Source organism: Panthera onca, chromosome B1, assembly GCF_046562875.1.
Source record: "Panthera onca isolate mPanOnc1 chromosome B1, mPanOnc1 haplotype 2, whole genome shotgun sequence".
Lineage (NCBI taxonomy): Eukaryota > Metazoa > Chordata > Mammalia > Carnivora > Felidae > Panthera > Panthera onca.
In genome coordinates, this window is record NC_138342.1 from 8,364,251 (window position 1) to 8,389,606 (window position 25,356).

At 37.9% G+C, this 25,356-nt stretch overlaps 1 long non-coding RNA gene across 1 annotated transcript; it reads right to left on the reverse strand.

The window, feature by feature from the left end:
* Nucleotides 1-486: 486 nt before the first annotated feature.
* LOC132693361 (uncharacterized) lies at nucleotides 487-18,138 on the reverse strand. The gene is made up of 2 exons (XR_009616759.2): nucleotides 17,989-18,138; nucleotides 487-888 (listed from the first exon to the last, which is right to left on the reverse strand). It is a non-coding gene; the product is annotated as an uncharacterized LOC132693361 (long non-coding RNA).
* Between the last annotated feature and the right edge of the window lie 7,218 nt (nucleotides 18,139-25,356).

Sequence of the window (25,356 nt, forward strand, 5' to 3'; positions counted from 1 at the left end):
GGGAAGTCTTACCCTTAGCTGAACTCGTAAGCGACTGCATTTTCTGTTCTTTTTAATGATATTTCCTGTGCGTGTGTTAACACAATACTCTCTAGGTATTATGTAGCTAGGAAGATTTTATTTCATACAGTTCCTTTGCATGCTGGGCTGATATGTGCTGTATAACAGTAATAGTCATTGTGTTTACAATTGTGGCCAATTTTAATGACCATATTATTGGCTCCAAACAATATACATAGATATATGTATATATATATCTTATTATATATATATATATGTATATGTAAATATATATATATATATATGAGTGTGTGTGTGTATTAAACATAAATATAAACTCTCTTGAATATGTATGATCCTTATTCTTAGCATTTAAGGCTTTTCATGATATTGTTTATGGGACTGTAAAGTAACTAGAATTCGTAGTTATAACTTTCAGCACTCTTTTCCCTCTAGATGTAATAAAAAAGTCATAACAATAATAACGAATGTTTGCATTGTGCTTGATGCTTTATGGAACATTTTCAAATCTTACACACCAATGAAGTAGGCATTACTAATAATGCCACTGCAGTTCAGAAAAAGAGCCCTCGGGAATATTTACTTTTTATCCATTGACTATCTCTAAACTGGAAGAGAAAACACAACAAAAGCCCCACGTAGTTACGTTAGAAACCTTGCGATTTCTCTCCTCCCCGATTACACAGTCACTTGTTGGAGAACAGGAGTCCAGTGTGAGATGACAACATTGAACCTGAAACAGCATGAATAGGTACAAAAACGGTCAAAGGGCAGCAGTGGACGCATTAATGTGTGCAGTGGCCATTCTCCGATGTTCGATGGTTTTCTGAGCTGCTGGTGACTTGAACAGCACTTAGGAAGAACAGGCTGGAAGAAAACACAATAGCTATGTTGACCTAACTTCCAATAAAGGGATTTTCAGAATCCTTCAAGAAAGGCTGCAGTAGATGATGGGCATAAAATTAAATATTGTTCTGATGAAAGCAACACACGAGTTGTGGCTTTTCCCGATCTAAGGGGCATATCTGGAATCTCTTTGTTTTTATTTTTTTTTAATTTTTTATTAAAATTTTTTTGTGTGTTTCTTATTTTTTATATTTGAGAGAGAGACCGAGAGTGAGGAGGGGAGGGACGGAGAGACAAGAGACAGAATCCAAAGCAGGCTCCAGGCTCTGAGCTGTCCGCGCAGAGCCCAATGTGGGGCTTGAACTCACAAACCGTGAGATCATGACCTGAGCCAAAGTCAGACGCTTAACCGACTGAGCCACCTAGGCGTGGAATCTCTTAATGCTTAGATCTGGTCTAGTTTGCATCACCAATGGTTGACATTCTCAATGGGTTTATTATATGTTTAAATGGTGGCCTTCTCTACAGAGTTTCTATGTGTAAAACATTAGTATTAAAAAAAAAAAAAAGGTCAGCCATATGTGATTCATCACTGTTTAGTGCTTATGTTTATTTGTGTCAACATTCTTTAGATACCAAGCAATTTTTATGCCTTTGATCCTAAAATAATCATTGAGGCAATTTTATACATAATATTATTTATACATATACTATACTATACTATACTATACTATACTATACCATACTATACTATAATATAATATTATATATACATATATATATAATATTACATATATATACACATATGTATGTACATATATATGTATATATATAATAGCAGTTATACATTAGTTCCTTCATTCCTTATGTTATATATATATATATGTATATATATATACACATATATATAATTTATTATTATTATCATTATTATTACTCTCACTTAAGCATATCATTGAGCCTAGTGGCAGTTAATTGTCTGCCTAATATAACTCAGCTTGTAAGGAGGAAAGCTGGGCTTCAACCCCACCTCTTTGACTCCATATCCGAGATTTGCAGAATTATTGGTGTTGCCTATTTTCAACATATCAGGATTTGGTCACAATACAAGGTAACCCATCTGCAACCTTTCTTGTCAGTTTTCCTTTGCATCCTAAATACACTGCTTCCAGAAATGCAGAGCCCCTCCCTGCCACCCCCTCCTATAGGTTTGGGTCCAAACAAATCATAAATATCATTCCTGGGGAATATCGGAGAAAGGGATTAGGTATATAAATATCTTAAAACTACAAAGAGAGCGCTAAGTCGATTTCAGAATTTTCTCAATTGTAGGATCTTCTCCCCTAATTTCTTTTTTAAATTTTTTTTTTTAATTTTTGAGAGAGGGAGAATGAGCAGGGGAGGGGGGACCGAGAGAGGGAGAGAGAGGATCCAAAGCAGGCTCTGTGTTGACAGCGAGAACCCAATGTGGGGCTCAAACTCACTAACCATGGGATCATGACCTGAGCCCTAAGTCAGGCGCTCAACCAACTCAACCACCGAGGTGCCCCTCCCCTCATTTCTTTCTAATAAGTTATCTCCTGTTAAGTCTCAACAAAGGCTAACTGAATGCATATAGAGTAACGTAAGCAGACATCAACAACTGCAGAAACAAAAAGAGTAAAATCATCCCCCTAACTTGTCCCTCGATCCCATTATAATGGCATGACTTTCATATTGCATTCATGTATCATAATCACATTTTCTGATAGTCAACACTTTCCTATTTTAGGTGATGAATTTAGATGTGTTATAAAATCATTACATCACAGAGTTCTATAAAGAGACCTTGACTTCCAGGAGCGTTATCTCATAAATGAGTTCCTGATGCACTGAACTAGATATGAAAGGTCTCCCGTGGCGGTAATGGTTTATAGTATGCAATGTGCTTTCTGAAATCAGGACTGGCCTAGCAAATCAGTCAGATATGATAATCCCCCTGTGCATAAATTGAAAGCGTCGAAGAATAAAGACGCACGGAATATATTCAGCAAGACAAACCTCAGGAGCCGAGAAGTGGCTCCTGAAACATGCCTGTACTTTTTTTTGCAAACAGCGGAACTCCAAAGCATCTACGTTTCTGGGCATATGGTGAACGCTTATGAGAAGGTGGTAACACTCCACCTGCTGCTCCAGAGTGAGTTACGGAGTCTGTGTTCTGTGCCACACAAGGTGCAAAGCACAGCACGGATCCCTAGGAGCGTCTGTGGTCCTGGGTCGTGTGCCTGTGTGGCACACGTCCTCTCACAGGCGCTGCGACACGAGCACCCTGTACTCCATCCTGTGCATGTATTCGTCAGCTCAAAGCTCCAAGGGAAGAGGAGGAGACTGAAAAGTCAGGGTGGGTGAAAGTGTGGGGACTGGAAGCCGAGAAGCCAGATAGAGACTCTTGTAATAGTGAAGGTGAGATACGTTAAGTGTCTTGACAGAATCAGTGGTGGTGGGTTTGAAAAGTTTGAAAGTGGGTTTGAAACTGAATCAGTTTTAGATGATAACACAACATACTTTCTGTCAGATAAACTATGGGCAATTAATGGAAGCATGCACTTTAGTACAATTTTCATAAGAAGGAAGGAAGTATCGTAAAGGGGAGTTTGTGGCAAAGCAAAGCTGGTTTGAGACTCTTGACCGGAGGCGCTTGAGGGACAGAGGAGGTGAGAACTATGTGAGCAGAAGGGTGTCTCCCCTGGAGGGTGCCGGTCAGAAGTGTTAGGATCCCTCTCTCCCCTGCACTCCCCTTCTGCTCTCTTTCCAAGTCAGGATTTTCTCCAATCAGCCACGTTCCTGGAAAGGGTAATAAATTCTCCCTCTCCCACCCTAGACTCAGGTATGGTGCTTGGAAATTAAACACGTGAAATAGAATGCTTCAGAAGGATGGCCATGGTTGTATGTCCATTCTGTGTAGAGCCATCCTGGCTTAAAGAGTTGTCCCAATGTAATTATTAACACCCACCTTCTTTCTCTTTCACAAATGTCCTGAGTTGGTCATCTTTGCCATTATCATTATCATCATCATCATCATTATCATTTTAATGATCCTGGGTACCTTACATGGTCTCTATTAGCTTAAGAGCGTGTTCACTGGCATCATCTACCTTGATCCTTACAACAACCTTGTGGTGAGATGGTGGCAGAATTTGCCCCCATTTTCCAATAAAAGTGGGCTTATATGGCATTTCAACAGCTGATTATTGCATTGGATCTTTGGTGTAAAAGCAGGGCTTGAGTCTGTTTTCTGAGTGTATGTCTAAGTGAGTTTTTCCAACTATATCACATTGTTTTCCTAACTTGATAATCTCATAACTTTTTGACTTTATGATTGATGGGGAAAAAAAAAAAAAAAAAACCCAAACCAATGGGAGATTACCTGGCAATGCAAGGCAAATACTAACAGGAACATCTAAGAGGCCTGCCCTTAATTCACAAATCACATGTCTGTGCCCAGATGTTTCCTTTTGCTTACCCTGCCCTCTTCCTTCTTATCGGCCGAAAGGCTGAAGTCAGCAAACTGTCTTAGGGCAATAGGAAATTAAAAAAAAAAAAAAATTCAAAGAGGTGTCAAAGTTAAAAGGAAATCCTATGACAGGGAACGAATTGTCTAGCAAAGAAACAAAACTTTGAGTTGGCACTGAACGACCTTACAAACACGTATCTGTGTTTCTTGCCCAGTTTGTGCAGCATAATGGCTAACGTTCCCTCATGTACCTTGTACACTGTCCAACAGGGTCACTGACAAGTCAGAGGGAATCTGGTGCTCTCATCAGTTCTTCAGATTCTGAACTGCAAACCTTCTCTATGTGAACACCCATGTTCTCTCAGATGAAACTATGTTCCTTAATGGCATATTTAGAGAGACATCCATCTTGGTTGCCCCAAAGAAGTCTCTGGATTTCATCTCATGTTGAACTGGGAAAATCCAAGACCAATCTCTTCCTTCGAAAGGCCGAGAGCTATTTGACATTAAACATAATATTCATTCTCATTGAGTCTCAGTTTCCTTATCTAGGGCTTGACAATCTTACAGCGTTTCGGTTTTGCTGTCCACATTTTCTCTTTTGTAACCACTCAACTAGGCCCTTGTAGCTGAAAAATAACCATAGGTCAGATTTAAGTGACATGAAGGTGGCTGTGTTCTAGTAAAACTTTTAAAAAAACAGGCGGCAGGCTGGATTTGGTCGATGTGGCCATCAGTTGTCCACCATTTTCAGGGCAAAGTATGATCTGCTTCACAAGGTTGTTCTGAGAATTGCATTTGAGGATGTGTGAAGTGCTTGATGGAAGGTCTGATACTAAAAATTTATTTCTTCTTCTCTTCTAACTCACACCAATTCTCTTTCCATGAGCATGGTAGGGAAGGGGTGGGGATTGGCTGGCACTTCCTATCTGCAGCAAGTCTTTTTGTTTAATTTTAATATTATTTGTGAGAAAAGGGTAGGGGGTTGAAGATATTGAGTCACTGATCCAAGAAACTTATGTACAAATTTGAGCTCCATTCAATGTCATTTTCCCACACATTTATTCCTTTAAAAATGTTACTTAAGAACAGCCCTTTCAGTGAAATTCACAATACATATATAAAGAAGGGTGTGGTTTGGGCCAAAGGTCCAGGTAACAGCTGTGGGTCTTTGTTTGAATAACAATAATAATGAAGAATCAGCCTCGTAAGCATCTATTATTTTAAGCTTGACCTCTTGTGCCTGCATTTCATGTCCTTCCTCGCCGGCCTCCAAAGCAGTCACTAGACCTGCCCCTTCGTTTCTCTGAATTGGTGTATTTTTCTTTAAAGATTCTCCTCTTGACCCCCGTTTTTCAATTACTTTTTAAATACTCCTGCATATCTCATTTTTGTGTGCCTGTTTTTTTTTTTTCCCCAAGTACCTGTAGGGTATTCATGCAAAAGACAAATTACTTTAAATGCACTAAAAATACAGTAAATTAGAATAAAAGCACGGTAAGTTTGCAGTCAAATGTCCCCAGTTCAAGGTCCGACTGTATTGCTGATTGTTTAAATGACATTGAACAGACCCCTTTCACAGGGTAAGTCTTGGGCTTTTCATCTGTGAGTCAGGATAGGAACTGCTATTCTTCCCACTTTTCTAGCTTTCTTGTGTGAATAAGTGCACAGCAGCTATGAAAACAAGATACCGTGAAATTGCTGGTAACTTTGTTCTGCATTATAACCATTAATAACGTCACAATAATGGTTGTGATTTAAATAACACTTATTGTGAGCTAGAAAGTATACAAGCGTTGTTCATAGATTAGCTGATTAATCATTAATCTTCATAACATTGTGTGAAGTAATTATATTTCTTTCCATATTACAGATGGAAAAAAAAATTAAGAAGTCTAGAGATGAGGTAATATGCCCAAATCTCATAGTAAATGAGTGAGCTAGGGTGGAAACTGGAATATTGGACCCCAAAGTTCTTCCTCGTAACCAAAATGGAACTTGAAGTGAACACAAAAGTTTACATCTCCTTTCTCAGACCAGAGAAGACCTAGGATTTCTGTTTTTGCCTCACACATTTTAAAGTTTACATCTAAAAATCAGGCCCCGAAGGACAGTTTTCTCTTTTTTGGTCACACTTCATTCTAAAAAAATTAACTCAGCATACACAGATAATTTACAAAGAGGTATTTTCAAAGATCACCATGACACGATCCAGACCACAGTTTCTACAAACAACCTTATCCAAAATAGTTATAACAAGCAAAAAAAAAAAGTAAAAATATGGGAAAATAAAATCCAAGGGCTAGAGCTAATATTAACAGAGAAATACAGAGGAGGAGAGAGAGATAAAGCCTTTCACACAAAGAATAAAGAATTTTTGTCCTTTGGGGATATTTATAAATTATTTGAAGACTAAACTATAAAGTAAGCCTCTTTTATTTTCTAAAAATAAAAATTCCATGGATCATGTCCAATAAGCACAATGAAAATTGAATTAGGAATGAAAAGAAAACTAATATATATTATGTAAAAATCTAACAAGATAAAGGCAAAATTACAAAAGAAATTGCAAACAATGTTGATTAGAATCACAATGAAGACAGCATAGCAAATCTGCAGTGTGCAGTTAAAATGGTATCAAAGAACAAGTGTGGGTGTTTAAATGTACAGAAGAAGAGGAAGAAGAAGAAGAAGAAGAAGAAGAAGAAGAAGAAGAAGAAGAAGAAAAGGAAGAAGGAGGAGGAGGAGGAGGAGGAGAAGGAGGAGGAGGAGAAGGAGAGGAAGAGGAAGAGGAAGAAGGAGAAGGAGAGGAAAAAGAAGAAGAAGAAGAGGAAGAAGAAGAAGAAGAAGAAGAAGAAGAAAAAGGAGAAGGAGGAGAAGGATGAGGAGAAGAGGAAGAGGAAGAAGAAGGAGGAGGAGGAGGAGGAGGAGGAGGAGGAGGAGAAGAAGAAGAAGAAGAAGAAGAAGAAGAAGAAGAATGAGGAGGAGGAGAAGGAGGAGGAGGAGAAGAAGGAGAAGAAGGAGGAGACAAAGAAGGTGGTAGAGGAGGAGGGAGAGGGGGAGGAGAAGAAGGAGGGGGAGGAAGAGAAGAATGAGGAGGAACAGTAGGAGGGGGAGGGGGAGGAGGAGGAGGGGGAGAAGAAGAGGAGCAGCAGGGAAAGAAAGAAGAGGAGGGGCAGGAGGAGAGAGAAGAGAGAAGGGGTGAGGGGAGAGAAAGAGATAGGACTCAGAGCTCCTCCTAGGTATGGGAGAATAGTCCTTCCACAGACACAGTGGAAAGTAGGAAAGGATGCAAGTCATAGGGGTCACATTTTATGTTTGGTGATCAGTAGTTGAGGCAACTTCCTAACGTTCCAAGGGGCAAACTGGCCTTATTTCTGGGCACACTGCTGAGAGTTCCAGGAAGATAGGAGTTAGGAGTGAGGTTATTGGATGTAATGTTCGGAGACATTAACTGACTTTCTCAAAAGTGTGTGGCTCTCACCAGGGTTAGTGTTTAAATATGACTTTCTGATCTTCCAATGAACTTTAACATATCTTAATGCTTCTCTCAAAAAGCATAAATATGTAAGTGAAAATATGCATATATACATTATTTTGATAATGCATCCCTTAAACATGTCCATGAGCAAATATACACGGATAATCAAGCAAAGTGTTTTTCATTTTCTTTTAAGAGTGTGGATATTTTTCTGCAGTCTTCACTTGACTCTTTGTAGAGATACTCATAAAGAATCTAGGAGGTGAAGTGAAACATAGAAGACAACTGAAATTGACAGGAAGTAAATGAATATACATTAGCTTTTAAGATGTTCTTATTAGCAATGTGCCTTTCTGACTCTTCAGTTGCTTAAAGAGTTGCACTTACTGTTTTGTAGAAGGGGCCAGGGTACTGAGTTACAGTGGAAAACACCCCAGGAAATGAGGAAACTTTGTCCTTTGAATTCCTGTTGTACTTTATAAAAATACAGAGTTTGATAACACATCCTTTTGCTTGGCCTGGTCACCCCAAGTCCTTCTTTTTCCGTGAAGTGAAGGCACATTATAAACATCATCCTATAATGGTCCTCTGAGTCTCCAGACAGACCACCTCCTCATTTTCAAGACAAAGGTCTGGATATTTAAAGAAACATGACAAAAGAAAGGTTTTGGTGAGGGGCGCCTGGGTGGCTCAGTCAGTTAAGCCTCTGACTCTTCATTTTGGCCCAGATCATGATCTCATAGTTTGTAGGTTTGAGTCCTGTGTGGAGCTTTGCTGGGCACTGACATTATGGAGCCTGCTTGGGATTCTCTCTCCCTCTCCCTCTGCCCTCACCCAGAAGATATATATATATATATATTTAAAGACAGGTTTTGTCAGTCCAGCTGTCCTATTGTATTTCTTAAAGGTTTAATTCAGCACATTTTTTAGCTTTGAAAAACTGGAGAAGGGATAGCGTTTTGCCCACCCTCCTTTTTTTTCATATCATTGAGGTATAAGTACATAAAAATGTTTATAAAGACAAAAAAGATACTCAAAACAGTGGAGGGTAGAAGAACATGGGGAGAGTCCACAGAGAAAATGAACTAAGTTTGGGTGGTTGCTGGGTTGAGGGTCAACCCTTTTCCCAAGACCATAGTTCAGCCAGAAATAAACTAGGGCACATTCAGAAGGGGATCAAGAACCCATAAGCTAAGGCCTGGTTGGAATCCCATACTTTTATACACTGTCACCTCCCTGTCATTGTTTAAGGTTCTTGGACAAGCTCTCCCGTGGACACTGGGGGCCTTCTCTCTACTAGTTGGTGGGTCGTAAGGGCTTTGGAATTAGAATGCACAGAACAACAGAGGGAACCACCAGACACGGGCTCTGGCCACCAGTGAATTAGGAATCACCTCAACAGGCGGGTGTTCTGAACGCTTATCTCAATGAAGGGCACTTACATTTTTTTTTTTATATTTATTTATTTTGAGAGAGAACGAGCAAGCAGGGAAGGGACAGAGAGAGAGGGAAGAGAGAATTCCAAGCAGACTCCGTGCTTGATCTCACGAACCATGAGATCATGACCTGAGCCGAAGTGGGACGTTGAACCAACTGAGTTACACAGGTGCCCCAAGAATTTTGTCTGGTCTTTAGCAATAGCTCAAAACTGGCATTCTCCTTCTGTATTTTTACCTTTCCTAAATGTGACATAGTTGATTTCCCGATGAGCATCATGGATTCAGAGGAAGACCAGATTGGTTTAATAACAGAAAAGAAAGACTAGCGCAGCACTTGACAGAATAGGTCGTCAGGATCATTCTTTTCTATAGCATTCTGGGACCGTCCCTGACCGCTGCATTGCCTGAGAGTCTTTGGAGTTCTTAATTTTAATTCCTGGACCCTTTGAATCCTCACTTCAGCAGTATTCGTTTCAATTTTTGATGACTTTGCAAATATCCTTTGATTTCTGGATCTGTGTGAATACTTTTTGGCATAATGGTATCGTCTGAAAACTACATTGTAAATGCTTAACACTTCCATCTATCACGGCGTGCGTTGCTGGGCACAAATTCTGAGTCATTAAGCAAGTAATTGTCCTGCTAGACTTATGTTACACTTAACGTTTGTTCTGGGTCCTTTAGGCACATCTCAACTTAATACGTTAAATTGCAAATAATCTCCAATCCTCTTAAAGGATGAAAAATATTCAAATATATATATGAGCAGCTTTGCAAGGGGAAATGCGACGGTTACAAAAATGCCTGGTTTAGAGCAGAGACCCTGTTTCTGCAGTCGATGTGGAATCTCTGAAATGAATCCCCATTGTCAAAAGCGATCAGCAGTTTTTGTTGGTAACGTCCGCGTGAAAATTTGGCATCTACATATTTTTCTAGTTAAAGAAATAATCCTAGAGCACTAATTTACTCTAATGACATAGACATCATTTGGCTTCACAGAAAAAAACACACAAAAAAATGAGCTAAGGTCCATTTCCTATTTATGGGATGTAATATACAGAATTCAGTTCCACTGTTCACTGAAGTTTAAGAAAAGAATTCAAACAAATGTAAAGCACGAGGACACTGTCACAAAGGCTCTTTGCCCTGAAAGGAAATTTGAATTTAATTACAAATAATACCTATAAGGCTTTTCTGTAAACATTTAGAAAAGCACTCAGCCTTGCTGCCTTCTCTTCTATAACACTTCTACATCTTATTTTTATTTTATTAGTGCTTAAACCAACCCTTTCGCAGTTATTTCTGTATCAATCTTTCTCCTCCACTAGAAAGATGTTTAGGACAGCAAACATATCACTTTTGTTTCTGTATCCCTAGGATCTAGCCCAATGGCTTGCAAGCATTGTGTGGATATTATATGCGTGTTGAATTAACTGAATTGCTTTTTCCTTCCTACAGTTGGAGATTACCTCACTTCCCTCCGATACCGATTGTATTGACTGTTTTTTTTTTCCTCTGCAGATCTCAAAGCACTTCATTTCAGTAACCACAGAGACAGTGTTTGATCATGTAGTATGTATTGTTCTTTAACTCTTTTATAAGTGACTCAGTTGATTGATTCACTCATTCACTCACTAATTAATTCATCTATGAATCAGATATTCCAGAGTTTTAATTTTTTGATTTTTTAAATTTTTATTTATTTTTGAGAGAGAGAGAGAGAGAGCACGCAATGGGGGAGGAGCGGAGAGGGAGGGAGACACAGAATTCGAAGCAGGCTTCAGGCTCCAAGCTGTCAGCACAGAGCCCAGCGCAGGGTTCGAACTCACCAAACATGAGATCATTACCTGAGCCGAAGTCTGACACTTAAACGATGGAGTCACCTAGGCACCCCTAGAGTATTCACTTTTTTTAAGAACAGAAGATGCATCTGCTATATAACTTTTGATTTCCAGAAACTCCTACTCCAGTGCTAAGTATAGACATTAGTTGTATAATTTCTGGTCAAGTTACTTAATACCCTTTGCCTCAGTTTCCAGTCTTATCAAATGGAAATCCAACAACATGTTGTATTTGTGGTACAGATTAAATAAGTTCTGTGGGTAAAGTGAAGCCACAGAATACGTACTGTAACTGTTAGTGTTATATTAACTGACCAATAAAACCATGCCAACCTGCCTGATCACATACTTCATGACCAGAGAGAAAAAGATTTAACAGGAGTGAGTTAAGAAAAATTTTCTGTTTTCTGAAGCTCATAAAGGAGATTTTTTTTTCCTCTTCTGATCAGAAAATAATTCCAAATGTAAAAAGAAAACCATATAGAGCATGGTGATGTATTTAAGCTCAATCATGAGGAATGAATGAATGAATGAAAGTTTACTCTCTCGTTCAATACAGGAAGTTATAGTGTAGTCTAAAACATTAATAAAATAGGCAATAGATGAGTAAGGAGTGATAAGTGCTCAGAAGAAAAATAGAGAGAGTAGTAAGGTATATGAAACATTGGGGCAGGGGTATTAAATTTTAGATAAGATATACAAGGATGACTTAGGATAAAAACAATATTTTAAGAGACCTGGAAGATGTTGGGAAGGAACTAGATCAATTTGGGGAGAAAGAACATTTAGGCAGCTGGAACAGAGAACATGGGAGCCTTGAAGTAGGATCTTGGCAACGAACTCTCTTACAGCAAAAATCAATAAGTGTTAATATCTATTTTCCTACAGCAATGTTTTGAATTTAACTCAGTGGTCTCCAAAGTTTTATCGATCATACCCAGTGATCACAGGTAGATCATTTATCCCAAACTATTTGTATTACATATTTTCTTTACTTGTTTAAAAGTTATATACATGTACTATTATACCCATACGGTATGTATGATATAAAATAAAAGCAAAACAAAATTGAAATAATAAGGGTGAGAAAATAAATATATAAATGGAGATCCAGATATTGTCTTCTAAACTCAGAAATATCTGGGTGCCTGGGTGGATCCGTTGGTTAAGCGTCTGACTCAGCTCAGGTCGTGATCTCACCATTCATGAGTTCAAGCCCCACGTCCGACTCTGTGCTGACAGCTTGGAGCCTGGAGCCTGCTTCCGATTCTGTGTCTCCCTCTCTCTCTGCCCCTCCCCTGCTCACAGTCTGTCTCTATCTCTGTCTCTGTCTCTCAAAAATAAACATTTTTTTTTTAAAGAACTATCTCCTTATACACTCTTAAATGCCAAATTGTAGCCCAGTGGATGTAGTTACAATGTGTCACCACCTTTATCTTTTTCTAAACTTTTATTTTTAAAACTGTCATTGCACATATTTCTTTAATGTTTTTGAGATGAATTGTCAGAAGTGGAGTGATTTAAAAATGTTACCATCGACTCCCCAGGATAAAATTTGATTTCGTTCCTTTACCCATCCTCCTCTGAAATATCAAACACAACCCTATATAAAGAGTGAGTCTTACCTTCAAATCGGAATTTCTGAATTAGACTATTTAACACATCAAACATTCCTTTTGCTTACTGAAAGGCCATGTGCCTGAGAGAACTAGGTGAATTTTACAGAAGGGTCTTCTTGCTTTTTCTTTAAGATCAAGAGCAATCAGATTAGATTAAGAATTGATATTTCTCTAGCAAGATTGCTTGATGGCATGTATTTTGACCTCTCATGTTTCTAGTAGGAAGATAAAATATGAAGGAGTCAAATTTTGCCCAATACCACCTTTTGAGTCAGGAATAAATCCAAATCTGTGGGTACCCAGTCTGTATTTTGACCCTTTTCCAAATTGGTAGTTTTATAAAAGACATTATCTTCAGAAAGCCAGTAGGATTTAAAGAGTAACTTTATGGAATAATGACTGCCCTGAAAAGAAATGACCTCTCTTTTTTAAATATTTATTTACTTTTAAGAGACAGAGAGAGAGAGAATGGAAGAGAAGCAGAGAGAAAGGGAGACAGAGAGTCTGAAGCAGGCTCCGCACTGAGAGTACAGATGTGGGACTTGAACTCACAGACCATGAGAATCTGAGCCGAAATCAAGAGTCAGACGCTCAGCTGACGCCACCCAGGCACCCCAGTGGTTTCTGTTTTTAAATATTTGCAAAATGTTGTCAGAGAAAAGCACAAGAGGCCCCAGAGGAGAGCCTCCTAAAGACCTTCCCAGTGAGGACAAGTGTTTCAAGGAGGATTTCCTTGGAGACCCTCTTGTCGCCCACATTATAACAGAGCCACAACTATAAACTCACTCCCCCAAGTAATCTAATTTTATTTAATCAGATTGGGGGGAATTCACCAAAAAAGTGAAACATGAATGATTTTGTGTTCTCAAAAGTTGCATAAAAATGTCAGAACCACCTTTCCCTTTCATAATTGACAGAAAGGAGGCTAACAATGTCTGATTGCTACCCTACAGCTGACTACATTACAACTATAAATTCCTTTAACCATCAAACCAAAATTGAGAGGAAAAATGTATTATTCACACTTAGAGATGAGAAAACTGAAGCCAAAAAGTTAAGTACATTGTACTCAGAGTCACTTAACGACTTTGTTTCTCATGGTTTCATATCCACCCCCCCAAATATTCAAATAGATATGCCCACCCTTCTTTTCCTTAACTGTATTTGCTGCTTTTTAATTTGACACTTTTACTTAAAATTCTTTATTCTTCCTGATAATAATTTTTAGAAACTGGCTGCAAAATAAAGTCTCCACGTCTTTCAAATGACGTATGTCTCCCAAACTTAACGGGTCACTACCAAACGTGATTTGCTAGAGAAACAACTCAAAAACAAAAGACGAAGATAGCATTTTGCTACCTAAATCATATTTTGGAGTCTATCTTACTTTCACTAGTATCTAGTAAGAGAGCTCGTTAGAGAAGCCCAGTTGACATAATGAGATATAATTATCCTTCCCAATTGTTCATTTAAAATTGTAATTGCAACTCAAATTACTGTACAATTTAAAAAGAAGCATAACACATAATTGTCATCTTTCAACATGTATATATTATAAAGTAGCAATGTTTTTCTTATGTGTATTTTTTGCCCTAAAATTCTCTTGTCATCCAAATAACACTTTTTTTGTATGTGTATGTTTTATGCTTTTGATAACATATGGCCTGCATTCAGCTTGATAGCCACTCTCCAAAAAGCCACCATAAATGTCTGTGCAAACAAAATCAACATATTCTGGTGCTTTAACATGCTAGTTTACAGATACAGTTTATTCAGCATATATTGGTTGCTTAGGCCAGACAGATAAATTATTTACCTATAAGATTCCTTTTCTTATCCTATATTTGGGAGAGGTTTTAAACCTAGGATGTATGTTTTCAAGTAACGGATTCTGGAATTGCTTGTCAGGAATTTCACGCGTTGGCAAGGTCTACAAAAAGATGATGGGGTTAGAAGCTTCAAAATACAATAGTGAATAATGTATTGAGTTCAGAGAAAACAAAGGGCTTTCCAACGAATGGCCCACATAGTCAATAAGGTAACTGCATGAGTTGGCTAGAACTGCTGTGACAAAGTGTTACACAGTGAGTGACTTAAACCATGGAAATTCATTGTCTCACAGTTCTGGGGGCTGGAAGTCCAAGATTAAGATGTTGACAAGGCTGGTTCCTTATGAGATCTCTGAAGAACAATCTACATGCCTCTCTTGTAGTTTCTGGTGCTTTTCTGGTAATCTTTGGTATACAGAAGTATCACTCTGACCTCTGTCTTTGTCTTCACATGGTGTTTTCCCTATGTGTGTGTCTCTGTCTCCAAATATCCCCTCTAATAAGGACCCCAGTCACATTGGATTAAGAGCCCAACCATGGCTCATATTGGGTTAAATCTTCATCTTAATTAGCTACAATTTCAATGACCCAATTTCCAAATAAGGGCACATGCTGAAGAACTGGAAGTTAGGACTTCAACAATGAATTGTGGGGGGAACACAAATTCAACCTGTAAGATTAACTTACTGCTTTAGTGAATGGATAGCACTCTCAGGAATACAATATAACAAGGGGAACATCTTTGTTTTCAAGGTTATATTGAGTCCAAAAAGAACATAATTTGATATTTAATTCACTAGTTTTGAACTTTTCTTCTCTTTTAATGGACACCGTTATGGCTATAAGTCTCCCTCAAAATACTGCTTTGGCTGTGTTTCACAAATTTTATTCTAACGTATTTCCTTTAGTTTTCCATTATAAACATTTTCTAAGTTTCTTTTTTAAATGGCACCTCAGCTATTTAGAAGAATGTGGTATTGTTATTATTGGTTATCAGAGATCATAATCCATAAGATAGATTTTGGAATTTGTTGATAGTTGCTTTCTGAAAAATACATCTAATCACATTTTGTTATTGTTTTATGGATGATTAAAATAATGTATATCCATCAGGTACATACCATTCCTCAGTTGCACCAACTCTCATGCACAATGTTCTACATTTGACAATTAGATCAAAGTTATTAAGTATTTTGTTAAAATCTTCTATTTTACTTTTTTAAAAGATTTTTTCCCAAATGAAATAAATTTCTCCTAGAGTGATCCCTGCCTTTCGAAATGGTCTGAAAGATAGTTTAATTCACCACATGGCAGAAAAGAACCATTTAAAAAACTCAATATTACATATTAATTTTAAGATAAATGGCTCATATAGAAGTCAGGATTTGATGGACTTTTCGCCAATTTTATATTTTAAAAAAATTTCAGAAGACATTAGAGAATAATGATTTCAACAGTATATCCTTCACCTCAATTGATAAAGTTTTAGTATCAAAATGTTTTTTTCAGAATAATTTGAAAATTGTAGGCGCTATGATATTTCACCACTGAATCTCGTTAAATGAGCTAAAAAATAGCAATTGTACAATATCACTGAATATACAGTAGGGTTGCCAGATAAAATACATAATACCCAAACTAAATTGAATTTCAGATAAACAACAAATAACTATTTGATATTACTATGTCCCAAATATTGAGTGGTACATCCTTATACTAAAATACTGTTCATTGTTTTATGAAATTCAAGTTTAACTAGATGTCCTGTAGTTTAATTTTCTAAATCAAGGAACCCTATCATACCCTCTGTATTCAGGTTGCCACAGCTCACAATATCTCTTACAGATGTTTTTATCTTTCTAATTTCTGGATCTAACTAAGGTTCACATATAACATCTGATTGTCATGTCTTTGAGGTTCTTTTAATATATAAATTAATTCTAGAATTCAATTTAGATATTTTGTATTGCTTTTTTTATAATGACTTTTTTAAAGACTTAAGGACAATCGCCTTATAGACTATTCCACAGTCTGAATGTCTATGATTGTTTCTTTTTGATTACATTCAAGTTAAACACTTTTGTGGGACTAATTCATAGGTGATATTTTAAATTTCTTATTGAATCATGTCAGGAGGCACATGATGTTAGTTGGCTCCATTCTTATTGGTCTTGATTTTAATATCTCAGTTAAGGTAAATTTGTTGATTTTTTGTTGTTTATTTGTTTTATCTTTCAATTACTGAAAATTGTATTAAAATTTCCCACTATTATTGTATAATTATCAATTTCTTTTTGTAGAAAGATCATTTGTATTATTTTAACCCATATTTAATATATATATATATATATATATATATATATATATATATATATATAATAATTATACAAAACTTAATGTATTTGGTAGTTTTTTTTATTTTTCTAAATATTTTTACTCTTACTAATATGGCTATTTCATCATTCTGCTGGCTAGTATATAACAGGCATCTTCTCCAATTGTTAGATTTTCTACCTGCCTCTTTTAGAAAGTTAGTTTCACTATTATAGAATTTTAATGTGAAAGTTACTTTATCTCCCAATTGAATATAATTACTCACCATCTATTGTTTCTTCCACCAGTCTAAATGCTTCCCCACCCCCTTATCTATCTATCTATCTATCTATCTATCTATCATTATCTATCTATTGATTTTTATTTTGGAGGATCACTCTTTTCTTTCTATTTATTTTAGAATCTTTTTCTCTTCTTCCTCTCTTCCTTCTCTTTCCCTCTTCTTTTACATCTGTGGATGTATTACATCCATGCCCTTTAAGTGATATACCTTAAGATATTTTTACATTATTTTGACATTTCAGTTTTGTGTGTTGGATGGTCAATCAGATATCTAGTATGCCATACCTATGTAAATGAAAGTTTCTTTTTTTTTCTTTCTTTGATTTTGTACCTAATTTTATTCCTGCTCTTTTTTATCCTCTTTTTTTCCTTTTTAATAGTTGTGTACCTGTACTATGCTTGTTCGTTTTTTGTTATATTTTCTTGGGTTGAGTTTTGTTCTTTCTGGACTGCTTATTTGAGTGAGTGTTGACAGGGAGGCACAGGGAAGCTTTCTCATCTCATAGGAGAAGAACTATTCCAGGGAATTTCTTTAAGGTACAGGGTTTTAAGAATGTGAAAGGGTCTTCATTTCCTTTTTTTCTTTTTTTTTTTTTTTTTTCCTTTCCAAGAGTTGATTTAGATTCAAGTTAGATAACATATAGTTTAATAGTGGTTTTAGGAGTAGATTTCAGTGGCTCATCACTTACATGGAACACCCAGTGCTCACCCCAACAAGTGCCCTCCTTAATGCCCAGCCCATCCCCCCCACCTCCAGCACCCCTCAGTTTGTTCTCTATAATTAAGAGTCTCTTATGGTTTACCTCCCTCTCTGGATCTTGATTTCTTTAAGCTGATAACATTAGTCATTCTCCAGGGCTTCTTACAACTTGCAGGTTATTCTCCAACTTCATTTAAATTCTAAAAATACGAAGATGTGCATTTCCTTATTCATCTTATATTCTCAGTTAGCCCTTTATTCCCTACTGCTTTATGACATCAAAGAACATTCAGGAAGCTTCCAAAGCACACTTCCTCCCTTTATCCCAGTCTTGCTTCAAAACGATATTTGGTGTTGCCCCTGGCTTGTGTTTTGCATTCTCTCAGCATTACCTCAGGGTAGAAAAGACCTTTTTCACTATGTCTGATGGCACATGGAAGGAAACATAGGAGTGGGTAAGAAGAGTCCCTTCTCCTCAGATGTCCAGATTGTTTGAGTTGGAATATGGAGGGAAGACTTCCTTTAAATTAAGATTTGTAAGAATTCATCTTATTTTGATGAAGCAGAACATTTTGGTAACATGACATGAATAAAATACCTATTATATATTGAATCTTTTGCATAATTTATTCTACTTAATTCTCAGAATAACTCTTTAAGACCAGTTATATACTCTCTTGGACCACCTCAAATATTTTGGCCATGTGACTGCTTGTTCCATCCCGGTCACTATTTAAGCATCAAACTCTAAGAACACTTTCCATGGACCCACATCAAACTCTATGAACACTTTCCATGGACCCATTGCTGTTGCTATATGCCTCTTCTATGTTGTCAGCAAGGTGTAACAAGCCTCTTTCTGTACTCACACATGGGCAATCCAGAAGTTCACCCGAATTAACACCCTGTGGAGTTAACTTGACCAAGAGGAAATTGGAGTCTATGGATAATTTCTTCTTCTATGGATAATGTCTTCTATCTCTCTTCAGATGGACTATTCTAAGAAGTGGCATTTCATTACACCTGTTGGAAGATGGCCGCATATACAAGCAATCAGTTGAGTTTAACACCAAGTAAAACATCTTTCCTTACCTTGCTTTGTCTTTAATTCACATCTGTGTCCCTGATACTTCATGCCTCACTGAAATAATTGTTATAAGCTTTGGCCTCAGAGTTTGATTTCAGAGTATTCTAATCTAAGACAGATGAGAACAATGCCCGGGAAATCATGTCACAGTCCAGAAATTAGGGGGAAAAAATGTCAAGCTGAGGTTTTATTTCATTTTATTTTTTATTCTAGGACTCTTTCATTTTAAAATCACTCCTCTTTCCACTGTAGCAAAATCTCCATAACGTAGAAAATTCAACTTTTCGAAGTTCTTTAAATTTGATTTTGAGATTTTAAAATGTTATTTGAGCTTCCTTTTTAAAAATGCTTCTTAATGAGCGCATGGAACATAATAAAGAGTCTGAAGTCCTTTGTGTCCTCCTCATGCAGCTGGGCCAGAGCAGTAGCCCCTTAAATCTTCAGGGGAGGAAGAACAATTAGGTTGTCATCATAACCTCTTGGTGTCAAAGGAAAGTTGGATCCCATTGTTAAATGCTGACGTTTGTGCTGTTAACTGCTGAGCGTTAAGAAGTTCTGTCCTCACTGCCAGAGGCTTCTTAATGCTAAACTCTTGTCAGCCCGCCTAATCATAAGCAGCTTCAATGAGGGGGGAGGGAAACCCCGATGTTTCCAAATTTGAACCATGTCTATTATTTAAAGGAAAAGGATATGGTAATGACACTTCTCTAAGAAATGTTCTGCCCAGCAGTGATGGGATGTCCTAGATAATGAGTGTAAGCAATCACTGGGAACTGGATGAGTTATCTTGAAGGAAAAAAAAGAAAAAAGGAAAAAAAAAAAAAAAGACCTGAAGTCATTGTAAAAAACAGTAGATAAAAAAGGCAGGAGGCATACCTTTGGGTCTTCCACTCTTAAATGAAGTCCCTCTCTGCTCTGGTATGAGGTCAGGCCAAAGTCAGGTGGAACTGTCATCAATAGATAATACTAACTATTTAATTTGATGTGTGTGTCTATGCCATCATACCCAATTAATGACAGCATGGATACACTTTTGAAATAGACGAGCCTCCCAACGGCTAACCAAGCGGTTGGTCCTTCAGCAACTCACCTTTTGATTCGGGGCGAAAGCCACATGCCTGTTGACTCTTCAATTTTCTCGTCTGTAAAACAGTGACAGAAGGCCCACACGGTATTCTATGTTCTTGCCTAGTTTTTAAACTCATTTTATAGCATGATTTGCAAAGTGAAGACACGTACCTACAACACAAGAAACCAATCGGTGCACTCTTCAGTAACCCATGGATGTTCTTTCAGTTGACAGTGACAAAAATCCAATTCAACTGGACAAACACAAGAATGGAATTTTATTAGCTTACATCACTGAGAAGGATGCGGAAGATCCCGCCTCTGGCAAAGGTAGATACGTAAATTCTAAGAGAGGCGGTGTGATGGTCGGTTTTCTCATAGCTCCGCCCTTTCCTCCATGCTGGGCTCTTCCTCACCTGTTGCAGGTTGATATTCCCCACGTGGTAGAGAATGAGGACAAATGCCTTCGAGCTTCACATCTGCCTGATGCCCAACAGAAGAGGTTTTAAGAACTGTGGCTAGAAAAGCGCCAGGGTGGACTTGAACTGACCTGAGCTGGGACTCATGACGCTCCCTCAAGCAATAACTTGGTCTGTGTGGTCAGCGTTGCATCAGAGTTTCCCTCGATGCCGGGATAGGAGATTCTCGTCCAAGCTCCCACAGCACCCTGGGATTCTCTCCGTATTGAACCTACCCCACCACATAGTACATTTTCTTCACTGACCCTACTGGACTTTTGAATAAATAAGGGATGTCTTGATGGAAAATGGCAGATGTAAGTATGTTATTTAAAAAGGAAATTATATCGAAAGGATCCCAGGAACTCCAGAATTCTAGAGGTCTGTCTACGCATCTCTTGCCTTGGATGACTTCGTATATCTGCCTCATGCTCACCTTTTCCAGACACGCTGAAATGGATGACCGTTGCTAAGTCCCAAGCCACTTGCCACGTAGCTGTCGCTACGGTAAAGGGCTTGCCTCTCTGTCCTTGGTTCCACTCTGAAAATCCCTAAGCGATCTTTCGGGTATGTGCGGCGGGGTTTGGACCATACAAAAAAATACATAGCTGTTGGAGGATCTACACTCTGTATTTAAAATAGTTGGCACATGATATTCAGTATATAAATTAATTCAAAAGGGACATTATCCCACTGACACTATCTCGAGCTTAAACAGTGCGAAAGGTTTCCCATTTCAGTCTCCTCTAATAGTTCCCAGTAGGTGCAAACTTTGGCTCCTCCCTCCTTTGGAGAATCTTTAGGAACCATTGACTTTTCCAGACATCAGTTCCTTGTACTTTCATCTGTACATAAAAGGTATATTTATTGTGGGAACGTGGGCAAAAAGCCCAATTTCAGATTAATTGCGCCAAGCTTTCTTACGGGTTAATACCGTAATTATTAAACATTTTTTTCCTACTGTACTTTTTCTAATATTTTTCCTCCCAGCCAAAAGAGGGTTTAAGAATTTAAAGGCCAAATTGGATGTGGAAACACAACTGTAACTACAGGCCAGCATACTGATCCTTGTCATAATATTCATGAGTGAATTATTAATAATAAGCACTTGCAACATGTTCATCTAAATTTTCTTGGACATAAAATTAAAATACACCAATTACTTTCCATCACATTAAAATACAGTAAATAAGAGACCAAGTTTGTAATAATTATAACGAGCTCCAAATTTTTGCCTTGCACTCAATTTGTCAAATTTTAGTTTTTCTTTTTGTTGAACCTCTGTGCCTCCATCTGTCATTCGTACAATAAGGGTTTAATACGTTTCCGACATAAGTCAAAGAGTTGATATAATAACAACATACATTTTCTTCTGTTTTAATGCATATATAACACAGGGCCTGGTCTCCCATGCTAAAATTGTTCCTCACGCTCAAACGAGGGTATTTTCAAAATTCCTTATAGGAGGTGCAAAGAGGAGACATACGGTTGGATCAAGATTTAGGGAACTTATCCTGAAGCTCTATGTGCATATCAAGCACATTGTTGTAACTTAGTGTGTGACTTACAGATAAAACAAATAGCAAAATATTCTAATCATTTTTCTGTGAGCTCTGCTCATAATTAATGCATTATCTTTTCCTCCCATCAAAGTATAAATTCACCGAGGGAAGTTTCTTGATGGACTAAAGGAAATTTGAGGGACATGGTTAAAGCCCCCAGATCTTCCTTAGGACCACCATAAGCCCCATATCTCCCCACCCTCTGTATTTGCTCCCCCAAATTTCTGGGATCAATTCCCATCAAAAACTTCTGGAAAGAGTTGCAACATTTCTGATCCTCACTTCTTTCTCACTTCAGAATAATGATGCCTTTTCCAACTATACCATTTTGTTACCTTATCGGTTTCATTAAACATATGACCTTTAAATTAGACCTTGAAGAACAGGTCAGTTTTATCTTGGTAAACAATGGAGAGGACCAAACAGAGAGTGCTATTCAGGAATGTAAAACATGGAATCATGATGTCTCTGACAAGGATTGAGAACAAGGTGGATTGGGATGTGATATGAATTAGTTCACTAACTCAGTATGTATCCATATGGATTCCATGATTAGATACTGGAACCACAACAAGGAATTATACATGATCCTGCTCTCATGATGTTCAGTGAAGGTGCTGTCCCTTGGGATACACATGTAGTAGACATTGAGAGGCAGATTTATCAATTATTGTGAAACATCTTCATTGACAGACAAAGGAGTTTGAACTTGATCTTGCCATTACTGATAACAATTATTTTGTCAATAATCACAAGCTAAGCACTATTCTGACAACTTTACATATATTCGCTGTTATTAATTATTGGAACAACTTTATCATATAACTTTATGATATCTGTTATCTTCATTTTAATGATGAGGAAACTGAGGAATGGTAAGGTTACTTAACTTGTCTAAGGATGCAGAGCTAATAAAAGGCAGAGGCAGGTTTTGAGCCCAGGTAGGCTGGCCTTGGAATCTATAGCCTTAACCATTCGCAATTACAAATATGAGGCCAAAGCGATTCTTCTTATATATGAAAAAAATAAAGGCTTACAGACATTATGAAATTCACTGGAAGAGAAGTAGTATGTATCAGAGCATAGACTAGAGTCCAGCAGAGAGGTGCAAGGGTTCCATTTTGCTTATGGCTGATTTTCAAATACACCAGCCAGGGCCTGCAGTTAATGTGTTTAAAGGTAGAAATAGATTGTCGTTTCTCTAAATGAGTTTAAACCTGGGCAGAAAGGCATTGCTTGGTGAGGATGGCCCAGGTATTTTCATGTTCTTTTACTAAGCATGGTGTGTGAGGTTGTACAGTCACAAAGATGTCTTACCATGAACTGTCTTACTGGGGCTGGTGGTACCTCCTCTAGGGAAATGGTAAAATGCACACAAGGATAGGGATTGATGGTGACACGGACTCAGGACTCATTTCTCACTAAAAGGCAGCCTAAAGTGATGTCACACATAGAAATTAAATTAATTCAGCCCCATTCCTAAAATTGTTCCGACTGAGCCTGACACATAGGGACAATTGATGCTGACTCAGAGCTATTTCCAGATGGAAAGAGCTTTCAGAATGATCCCATCCCACCCAATTCTTATTTCCATCTACAGGTATCCCTAGACCCCTATAAACCCTACTCCAGGGAAAGAAAACCCTGAAAGGCATGACATCATGGAACAGAAGAGAATTTGGTCTCTTCTGAAAGGAAAAACCATCATGCCAAGAATGTAGAGTTCCTTATTTCCCAAGTTACTCCAAGATTAGTTATGGACCTCTCCATGATGTAGTTAGTAATGGAACAGAGAGAAGCTGGGAGGATTTCACTAATTGATTTCACCCCACAAGGAAGGACTCACGAGAACAGGGGGGGAAGCATTTCCCTTCTGCCTTCATCCATATTTTCCCCTCTTAGCTTTGTATTTTCCCTGCCCCTGGGGGTGGAGGAGGGGAGAGCAATTTAACTATCCAGTTCTCCCCTCTCCCATGCTGACACTGCCCTTTGGAATACCCTTCATGAGTGCCCGTGAACAGCTCTGACTTCCCCTAACACCCAAACCCGAAAGATTCTAAAATGGGTTAGAAGAACTCATTGGTTAAAATAACTCCAAGGCTGAAAATGTAATCTTTAATTGATTGTCCAGTCCACATTTTTTTCTAACATGGCCCAGCACAGCCTGTTATGAGATGTGTTTTGAGCTTGATTAATAGCGTAATTATTCTCCAATAACAAAATGTCAATAAAGAGACGGCCCAATTTTGAATATAAACACTCTGCTACTATAATGTTACCAGGGAAATATTAAAATAAGGAGGTTGAATTCTTTTGCAAATTAAAGTTGAAATATATGAAATTTCCAGCGAATTAGGAGCCCACATTAATTTTCCTTATGCTTGTGAGGTAAAATTCCAAAGATTATAAAATACTTCCCAATTTTGTTTTTCGTCCATTCAATCTCAGTCGGGAGGATTCTCAACACATTGGTAGAGACAGTGTTCTTTCAGCTTTTGGAGGTTGGATCTTTCTCATCGGAAGGAATGTGTTTCCTCCTATGTGGCTTCAGAATTGTATTTGTTCAATGCGGAGCCTCTGATGTTTCTCACTATTTGAAAAATTCCTAAGAGTTATTATGAAATGTCAGCTTCTCACAGAACTGGCATCTTATCCCCAGGATTGGAAAGCAAAGCAGTTCCTGCTCCTAAAAGACGTATCTCAGACAAAACTATTTCCAAGCCAATCCTTTGTGTTGCCAAAGGCAATGGCAGAAACTTATTACTACCCTGCAGGAAAATGGCTATTTTGGTGGGTGCCTTGCTGGGAGACCAGACAGGTTATGCCCATTTTCTGATAGCTGAGATTTGGAATTTAAGCTCAGTTGGGAAACTCACTCAGGAAGAGGTTAATTTTGGTGCTATTTACTGTATCAATCAAATCTACTTATGGATACTACCTAGAAGTTCAGGATCATATTCCCCTTGATTTCTTATGTCTGCATTGAGTCACGTGATTCAAGCAAAAGGGCTTAAATGAATGTGGGCTCTACAAAGTAACGCGGAATGCACCGCACTCTCTCTGGAGAAGGTGTTTTCAGTCCTGCCATACTAAGGCTCTTTCTCCTTCACTTAGATTTGGAATTTTTAAGACCTAGAAAATCTTACTTTTTACGGCACTACAGAACCAGCCTGACACCAGATAGTGTCGGGAACTGGGAGGGTGAGTGTCTTGATACTTGATATCATGGATACGCCAGCGCTGGTTCTAGCCTTGACATTTCCCTCTGTGGCCGTGAATTCTTAGTGAAATTGGGG